Raw genomic sequence first — 9745 nt, 5'->3', positions numbered from 1 at the left:
TGCTATAGATGAATGTGTTGAAGGGCATCCACTGAAAAGTATTGTGGTTGTGAGTAGATGCAGAACCTTTGCTTCTGAGGACTGATCTGGAATTTGCTTTTTTGGAACATTCCAGTTCATTGATACAAAGAATTCCTTTATATGCGTTTTGGGTGTTGTTGAGAAAATGTTCCAGTCACCATGGCAGCATGTCATGACAGGTACCACTGAAAGTCACCTGTGGCAGCCATTTTACTAGTACTAGAAGTACAATTATTCCAGACCAGCAATAGTGAAATCCTTTTCTCCCCTGCCACTCCACTGAAAGCGCTAATTCAACCAGCCAAAATGGGTCTCATCGTCAAAATATCTCTTCATTTGAGTTGTTTGACATCATTTAGCAGTCACCCATGGTTGGCAACCTTCAGTCTCGAAAGACTATGGTATAAGCCTACAGCACCCGGTATTCCCAAGCGGTCTCCCATCCAAGTACTAACCAGGCCTGACCCTGCTTAGCTTTCGAGATCAGACGAGATCAGGCATGTGCAGGGTGCAGTCATGTTATTAACTATCCTGAGTTAAATGCAATCCTAATGTTGCTAGGGGCAGGGGAGACATTAAAAGAAAGAATACATCTTCCATAAAGATATTGGTTGCTTATTAACTTAATTCCTAGTTTCATTAATACTCATTTCTCCTCAGACGTGAGGTGGGAAGAATCTTCTAAACCCCACTTTGTATGTCACAGAGTAATGCCAAGACATTTGTTACTGGTCTGGTATAAACAGCCAGCCTTGTGTGTGAACCTCTGGTAAACAGTGAGTAGCCTGTATAAATGGTCAGCAGTTAAGCCTAAGCTAAATGAAGTCCAAAAATGATGTTTAAGCAGCAAGAGAGCAAATATTAATACAAATATTTTCAAGTCATAACCTGCTGTTTTTTTCAGCTTCCCAGAAGGATTCTTTGCATCTTTTTTTTTTTCTTTTCAAAGTTTCGACCACTGGGCTGCAGCCAAATTTCCAAATGAATGAGGTGAAGGGGAATGTCACAAGTGGAAAAGCAAGCTGGAAATTTGAGGTTGTCAATTTTTTTTTTAGCAAAAAAAGAAAGAAAGAAAAGACATATGCACCGTTTCCAAATGAAGTGGGATCCACTTATGTTTTTAAAAAGATCCTGTCATGTCTCGTACAGTTTCCATTCGTACAAAGAAGAAAATTTTCTGGAAGGAAGAGGAGAACGATTCCAGAAGGTAGAGAGATTTGTATGTGGCAGAAGCTTTCGCAGAATGGGGCCCAGTTCATCTGATGCATGAAGTGAATTCTCAGTAGTTTCATAGACGCACATGGGTGCACATACACACACAACAGAGAGAGAGAGGGAGAGAGAGAGAGAATTGTAAATAGTGGTCAAGAAATGTTCAAGAATTGCAAGACGTGCAGGGTGTGAAATCTGAGAAGTTGGCTCTACCCACAGAAGGTCCTGCCATATCCACAATAAATGGTTGTCTTTAAGGTGCCCCAAGTCTCCTTTTTATTCTGTGCTGTGAACAGAATGCCCTCAGATATTTATGTCTTGGGGCATTCGGAGGCAGTTTGTACACTTAACATAATAACAGGGGGCCCCATATCCGCCAATCCCGTATTGATGGATTCACTTATGTGCAGATTGGGTCTGGCCCCTTCCCAGCGTGCGCACCCCATCCAGAGGGGAGTCTGAGCTGAGCTGAGCAGAGGTGGGGGGACTGCTCAGACCGAACTCTGAAGCTGAAAACATGTGACTTCCAGTTTCACAGAGAAACTGGAAATGACATTTTTAATGCTTTATAAGGCTTTAGGAGACCCAGGGAAGCCCTACAGGGGATCGGCGAACCTGTGTGAAGAGGTTCCAGAATGGAAACCCTGCGGATAAGGGGCATGCTTGTATGCCACTTTGCATGACTAACAACCCAATATTATCAAAATCCTGTGCAGGGGGGCAGTCCCAGCGGTCTCCTCCAGGTAAGGGACCATTTGTTCCCTTGCCCCAGGGTAAACCTATGCTGCCCTGACGGTCTGAAGGGCACCTTCCTTATGAGGAAAGGCTGCAGCATTTGGGCCTCTTCAGCCTCGAAAAGAGATGCCTGAGGGGGGACATGATTGAGACATACAAAATTATGCATGGGAAGGATAGAGTGGATAGAGAGATGCTCTTTACATTCTTACATAACACCAGAACCAGGGGACATCCACTAAAATAGAGTGTTGGGAGGGTTAGAACAGACAAAAGAAAACATTTCTTTACTAGGGGTGTGGTTGGTCTGTGGAACTCCTTGCCACAGGGTGTGGTGATGGCATCTGGCCTAGATGCCTTTAAAAGGGGATTGGACAAATTTCTGGAGGAAAAATCCATTACGGGTTACAAGCCATGATGTGTATGTGCAACCTTCTGATTTTAGAAATGGGCTATGTCAGAATGCAAGGGAGGGTACCAGGATGCAGGTCTCTTTTTATCTAGTGTGCTGCTTGAGGCATCTGTGGGCCACTGTGGGATACAGGAAGCTGGACTAGATGGGCCTATGTTTCAATGTCTACTTGGATCTGCACTAGTGATTTTATTGTTGCAAGTCTGAGTGTACCTGGGTCACCTACCAAGATCATTCATCTTCTCAAAAACCCTGAATAATGAAATTATTCACAGTAAATGAAATCAGCTTCTCATCTTGTCACATTACATGAGAAACTCAAGGCTCTTTCCTAGTGTGCACACAATAGAACAGGGGTTCGAGAAAAAAGCTTCTTATACTGAACTGGTGAAGTGGCTAAAGTGTGATTTGGGCAGTTCCCAGGTTCAGACATGACCTGTGTGCCATGAACTTAGCCCTATCCAATGTAAATCCCTGTGTAGTGATGCAGCACATTTGCAACAGTGCACACTGGCAGACCAGGTGCTCTGCCAGCACAACTGGCCCATAGAATTGGGCCATGGGGCTGCAATCCTATGCACACTTTCCTGAATCTATTCTCCACTGAACACAGTGGGACTTACTTCTGGGAAAGCATGCATAGATTGTGCTGTTAGATGATTCCAGAACATGGGCGTATGCATGCGCACACATTCACTATGTTGAGAAATGTGTTTAAATTTTCCGCATTATCATTCCTGCACTTCTGGAACAAAGCAATAAAACAGAAACTCGGAAAACCAAACTGGCAAATCCTCTTTGAAATCAACGACTGCGGCAACAGAACTCTCTTTTTGTTTACTTTATTGAAGAAATCTGTTGGACACACAAAACGGATGAATTCAAGTGAAAGTTCTAATCTGGCTAGTAGAATAAAAATATTTACATATCCAGTCCCTCTTTCGAGTGGGGGGAATGTTTCTAATTTGCATAGGTAATCCTTTGAGCCTGTACATGGATTACACCAAACACATGTGTGGAATGCATGTCAGATGCTTTAGATTATGAAGTATATATTTATAGCTTCTTAGATGTCCAGGTCTCTTTTCACTGCACACCATCTCATTTGCAAGTAGCAATAAACATGGCCCATCCCTGCTGCAGCTCCGGCTTCACCTTCCCTGACCCCATCCAGGGGACCACTTTAAAATTAAAAACTAGCAATCCTAGTGAATCGGGGGCCTGGTCACTTAGCAGTTTCAGCAAGGAAAAGGAAAGGACAACAATTTTTGCAAAAAACATTTCACTGTTTGTTTTTTAATTAATTGCTAGAAATAATATATGCTTCTTTTAAAAAATGCTAAAGGGCTGCAAGGTGGCTGAGAAACATCCAATTTCTCTATTAAGTTCCTATTCAATTAAATTCCTCTAATATCCAAGTGGATCCCCCAAACATTCATTGTTAGGGGTAATGCTGTTGTACTTTGCCACCTATGGGTAAGTTAGAAAAACTGTACAATGGTGCCTCGCAAGACGAAATTAATTCGTTCGGTGAGTCGTTTCGTTTTGCGAAATTTTCGTCTTGCGAAGTGCGATTTAAAACAAACCAAAAAAAAAAAACGGAAAAAAATTTGTCTTGCGAAGCACGGCCATAGAAAAATTCGTCTTGCAAGTCACCAAAAAAATCGCAAAACGCTTTCATCTTGCGAGTTTTTCGTTGCGCGAGGCATTCGTCTTGCGAGGCACCACTGTATTTCCTGCCTACCTCACTGCCCAACCCTAACCTGTACCAGCTGCATGGCCTGCACTGTATCCAGCACATGAGGTCTGCTTGAGGTAAAGGATATTTCCCATTAAGCCAGGTGAAGCTGCAGCTTGCCCTATGGGGCTCCTTGAATCTGTGCCAGCTATTTAGCTGGTGCAAATCTAGGAAGCCCAGTGTAGCACCACAAGTCCCGGAAGAGGGTTAGGATATGGCATAGGTCTGCTACACCTATCTTTTCCCCTCCCAGGTCCAATCCACCCCCTGTTCCACCTTCCCCGTGCCCTGAAGCAGCCCTTCCCCACCACCCCCCAGCCTCCCCTATGATTCCCAGCATAAACTTTACCTCTGCCAGTGGCCTGGTCTGTGGATACAGCACCACTGGGGCAGCACAGGCCTCCCTGCCAGGGCTGACTATTAGAACAATATTCCAAAAGTGCTTTACAGTACATATGAAACAGCTTCAACTGGCTCAGTGGTCACTGCACTTGGCCCAGTGCAAAAGTAGATCATGACAAAAATGCTGTCACTTATGTAGCCCCATCTACTAATATGGACAAAACGTTTAGATGTAATTCTGCCACCCTCACATGCCGTTTGGCCCTTGGTGTGCTAGATTGTGTCCAACGGCTAGAGCATTAGGTATCAGCACTGAGCCCATCATTGATATTTTCTAGGCACCTTCTCAGTGGACTATTAATGTCAGGATTATTAATGGCAGCTGTTGGACTAAAAATCCACCGTTGTCGTCCCCTCCAACAACCAACTCTGGTGAAAAGTTCTGGGATCAAGCTGCTGCATGGAAGCAATATAAAAAGATACTTTTCTCTTTCACATGAAAGGGACTAAAATCTTCATGAAAACAGCTCATTATTCCTATCAAGGTAACTTTTATTTAATTCAAACCATCTGTTGGCTCCTGAGGCTTGATCGAACTTGACAATTCTGGCCTTGAGCAACTGTGTTACGCACAGTACTGCCTGTGAGTGTGTTTGTGTATGTATATGTTCAGGGAGAGTAAGGGAAGACAAGGGCAAAATTCTTTGGGTTAGATAGGACATTTGTATAAATTGCCTTCCCCAAAGGACTTCTTAGCCCTTCATCTATGGATAGTTTAGACAAGGAAATAGTGGAACATTCTCAGCAGTAAATCTGAAATATCAGCCAGTTATGTTTCCATTCCAAGAAACTCTTCATACATGAGAAGGCACCTGCGCTGGAAGACTGGACTGAAATCCTTTATTGACATCATTTGACACTGCATCCTTCCCCTGGACGTGTCCCTGGATAGGAGATCTGAAAGAAGGAAACAGAACAGGCCACTGGAAAGCAAAGTAACCTATGTGAGGTGATCCAGTTCAGACAACCAATAGGATTGGGGTCCGTATGATCCTAAGGTCTGAGGGCACAGTTGACAGCTAGCTTGCTAAAGCTAAGCAGGTTTTGTGGCCAGAGGGTTGACTACTTGGGAAACCTCAGTCAGCTCTGGTTATGGTGGTCCATGCCCTAGGGACAGCTTGTCTAGTCTATTACAATGCTCTCTATGTGGGGCTACCCTTGAAGATGGTTCAGATACTGCGATTAGTGCAGAATGTGGCAGCCCAGCTGGTCACTGGGGGTCAGTGGGTTGATTCTGTCCTGCTGTTGCACTGGTGGCTACACTGGCTACCTATTCCATTCCACACCTAATTCAAGATGTTGGTGATGACCTTTAAAGTCTTAGACAGCACAGGACCACCTTCCCCTATATAATCCTGTACGTTCCCTATGATCACCAGACAGGGCCCTGCTTAGGATACTGCTGCCATCGAAGCCAAGGGGATGGCAGCAAGGTGCAGGACCTTTTTTGTTGTGGCACCATGCTTGTGGAACCAACTACCAGAAAATCTGAAAACAGCCCCCTCTATATATGGTTTCCGGAGGGAGGGGCTTAAAAACATATTCATTCTGCTTGGCATTTGAGGAAGGAGGAATCTCTTAGGGATCCCTTTTTAATTTAGCATTTATAGGTCTTCAGTTGCTGTTTTTGTACTAAGTTTATAGTATTTGTATGTTATTGCTGTTTTTATATCTTTTAACTGCACCAGTATAATTTTAACTAATTTAATTGGTTTTCTTTAATTTTTTTATTAATTGTATTTTATATTGCATTTTTATTGTTGTGCACCACTTGCACCAGAAAAGGAGTATACAAATCTTTTAAACAAACAAACCCCACTTTGAGTTTTAAGATTAAAGAAAGGCAGAATAAAAATGAAATAAATAATGTGAGGGAACTCTGTGTTGACACGCAGGTGTTTCTCAGCAAATAAGTGAATGGGGAAAGTGCTTCCTGAAGGTAGAAAGGATGACAACCATGGGATTAGAGAAAAGAAGATTGGAAGGGGGACTTTTCAAATATTTAAAATATTTAAAGGTGCAAGTTATGAAACCATTGTATAGCCTGGAGGCTAACAAAGCAGCAGCTTTGAACACTGGGAGCCCAAGATCCACGTAGCCAGGTAGTCTGGTGGCAAGTAGAAAGGCAATCAGGCATAGATTGGGCAAGAGTAGCTCAGCTTGTAATTGAGTGACAAGTTACTCAGCGCAGGAATCAAGCCAGATTCAGCAGCTTTATAGAACCAGGTGGTACCAGTACTGGTCCCTTCAGTCAGTTGATCCCTCTAGAGTCAAGAGCTGCACTAGCATCATCTGACCATCTGCAGTGATAGAGATGAAGCACTGCAAAGATCAAGCCAGCCATTTCTTCTTCCATTGGAAGCTGCTGGACAACACACAGTTTGGCATTTACGTCCTGCTATGAGTGTCCACTATTCAACACTCTCAGCGAAAGCAATGCCAGCTAGTCCTAGTTCTCACCGAAATGGTACAGCTGTGTCTGCGGGTGCAATCCTAACCAACTTTTCAGCACCGAGGTAAGGGTAATGCAACTCAAAGGTAAGGGAACAAACATTGCCTTACTTTGAGGCGGTCTTTGTGACTGCCTCCCCTCCCCCCCTGCAGGATACTCATGCCCCACTGGCTGATTCCCCACTGGCACAGCTATGCCAGTGTTGGAAAGTTGGCTAGAATTGTGCCCTGGGCTGAACCACCTTGAGGGCACTTAAGCAGGGTAGAAAGGTGGGGTATAAATCTCTTAAATAAAGTCAGTAAAAATAAAAACCACTGCAGATGGGGGATCACAAGACTGAATGTTCCTCCCTACAAAAGACTAGGCTAGAATCCTTCTTCCTGACATCAGGTAATTTTTACATGCAGAGAATGCGTGTATTGATTTAAAACATTTACAGGTTTACAGCCTTTCAAAGCTGTTTAAAAATTAAGAAAATATCAAGAAAAATGCATCCAATAAAATAAGAGAGTATTCTTTTAAAAAATCCAGATACATTCAGGATGCAAGAAGACTTTTCCAGTCCGTGTTTATTTTACCTTCAGTTGCACAACCAACAGATCCCTCTTAAATAAATAAAAAAATCTGTAATTTGTAAATTTCAGGCAAAATTTCCAGTAGCTTTTTCATTGTGTATTCCATCCTGTGATTCTAGGAAGAGAAAAGCAAGCGATCTGCTCTCAATCTGGAGGCTCCATTTTTGTAGGCAGAAGCATTCAGTCACACGTAACCCCACTTAATGTGATACAGCCCAGACATGGGTTTACTGCTTCAAGACTGAGCCTTGCCAAGTTGATTGAGGAGGTGTAAGTGACAAGCTTCTGGATTTGACCTGTCTGCTGAGTGGGTGTTCAGGTCATTCTTATCCAGGGTTGGTTCTAAGTTTCAGGGGACCCTTAGCAAGTTGCCCTCCATAGACCCCTTTCTCTCTCGGTGTGCTCTGCCACCATCACACATAGGGGCACAAAAGTTATCTTTATTCTATAGGCACAGACATGGGCTCAGTGATCAGCATTGAACCTTGAGAACTATGATCCCTCAACAGCTGCCCAACAAAGCCATCCTCTGATGCCAGTTCTGTTCTTCTCTATATTAATGCACACATGCATTTGGACCAGCTTTACTCCTTCCAGTCACCTCAGTTAAGAACATAAGAACAGCCCCACTGAATCAGACCATAGGCCCATCTAGTTCAGCTTCCTGGATCTCACAGCGGCCCACCAAATGCCCCAGGGAGCACACCAGATGACAAGAAACCTGCATCCTGGTGCCCTCTCTTGCATCTGGCATTCTGACATAGCCCATTTCTAAAATCAGGAGGTTGAACATAAACATCATGGCTTGTAACCTGTAATGAATTTTTCCTCCAGAAATTTGTTCCTCTAGCATTCCTTCTACCAAAGAATAGAAATATTATCTACACTAGAATGAATAGTCTAAGGTTGTAGAAAAGGTCGGCAGGGCATATCTGTTTAAGGACGCAATCCTAACCAACTTTCCAGCACTGACCTAGCCGCAATGCAGACCCAAGGTAAGGTAACAAACATGCCCTTACCTTGAGGAGGCCTCCTTGACTGCCTCCCCACTGCAGGATGCAGCACATGCCACATTGGTATAGCTATGTCACTGCTGGAAAGTTGGTTAGGATTGTGCCCTAAGATTCTGTAGGCATGGGATGCTTTGACACAGGGCAGCAGGTTGGGTTCTTTGATTCATTGGGTTCCTTTGAATAGTATATTTTCAGATTCAAAGGGGAAAGTTCTGCAGATGCTAATGGAAAATGTCTTCTTGAACCAGGACTGTTGATGCCCAGTTCCATAAAAGGAAGGCATTTCCGCATATCAACTATAACTGTAACCATATGTGCTTTTGCATACATGCTTGGCTATCCACAGAGGACATTTGAAGGCAGGAAAAAGTACCTAGAACTACACATTTTGTCAGCCCTTTAAACCATAGTAGGAACAAAAAAATGTCAGACTGATACCTGTTTGGCATCATTTAAATTGAAATATGGACCGTCTCCAGTCTTCAAAGTAGTGGACTTCAGATGATAATGATGGATTAACATTCAAGGGGAAATGCCATAGCAGTCTGTTACTTAGATTCTGCTTTTTAAAAAATCATTGGGAGCACACAGCATTTTTCATAGATCTGTCAATTGAAGACAGTTGAGAAATGACAGTACCGGGAATGTTACAACAACAGGACATTTTCCCCCTGATCTCAATATGGGGAAAGGAGATGAGAGAGCAAAGAGGTTTCCCCCCTTTAAGTCTCTTGCTATACTCTTGCTCTCCTTGCAAAAACATATAAAAATTATGTATTTCTAAACCATCTAAGATTTACAAGTTCAAAGAGCTGCACCCTTCACAGTCAATTTCTTACAGAATCACGAGTGCCATTTACAAGGCAACTCTGCCGCTTGGAAGATTAATGTAGTGCCCTTTCAACTATGGACGCCGTATTCAAATGTGGTTCCCATTAGAGTGATTTAACAGTATTCCAACATCTCACAGCACGGATCTATGTTTTCAGTGGTCAGATTTGAAAACAGGTGTCTGCACCGTTATGTCACTTGAAGAAAAGCTGTCTAGCTGCAGAGCTTTTTCAGCACTCCAAAGGGATAGATTATTCTGACTGCCTTCCTTTCCTGAGTGTTCACGGTTCATGGTCCATGGTCCTTTGGGACAGGCAAGGAAGATGATTCACAGACATCAGCAGAAATGGATGG

The 9745-nt window shown here is 43.3% G+C and overlaps 1 pseudogene; it reads right to left on the bottom strand.

Annotated features, from left to right (window-relative positions):
* Positions 1 to 427: 427 nt before the first annotated feature.
* Positions 428 to 548, bottom strand: LOC136637148 (5S ribosomal RNA; annotated as a pseudogene).
* Between the last annotated feature and the right edge of the window lie 9197 nt (positions 549 to 9745).

This window comes from Tiliqua scincoides, chromosome 1, assembly GCF_035046505.1.
Source record: "Tiliqua scincoides isolate rTilSci1 chromosome 1, rTilSci1.hap2, whole genome shotgun sequence".
Lineage (NCBI taxonomy): Eukaryota > Metazoa > Chordata > Lepidosauria > Squamata > Scincidae > Tiliqua > Tiliqua scincoides.
The sequence above is the reverse complement of the archived record's forward strand: the minus strand, read 5'-3'. Positions and strand labels throughout refer to the sequence as shown.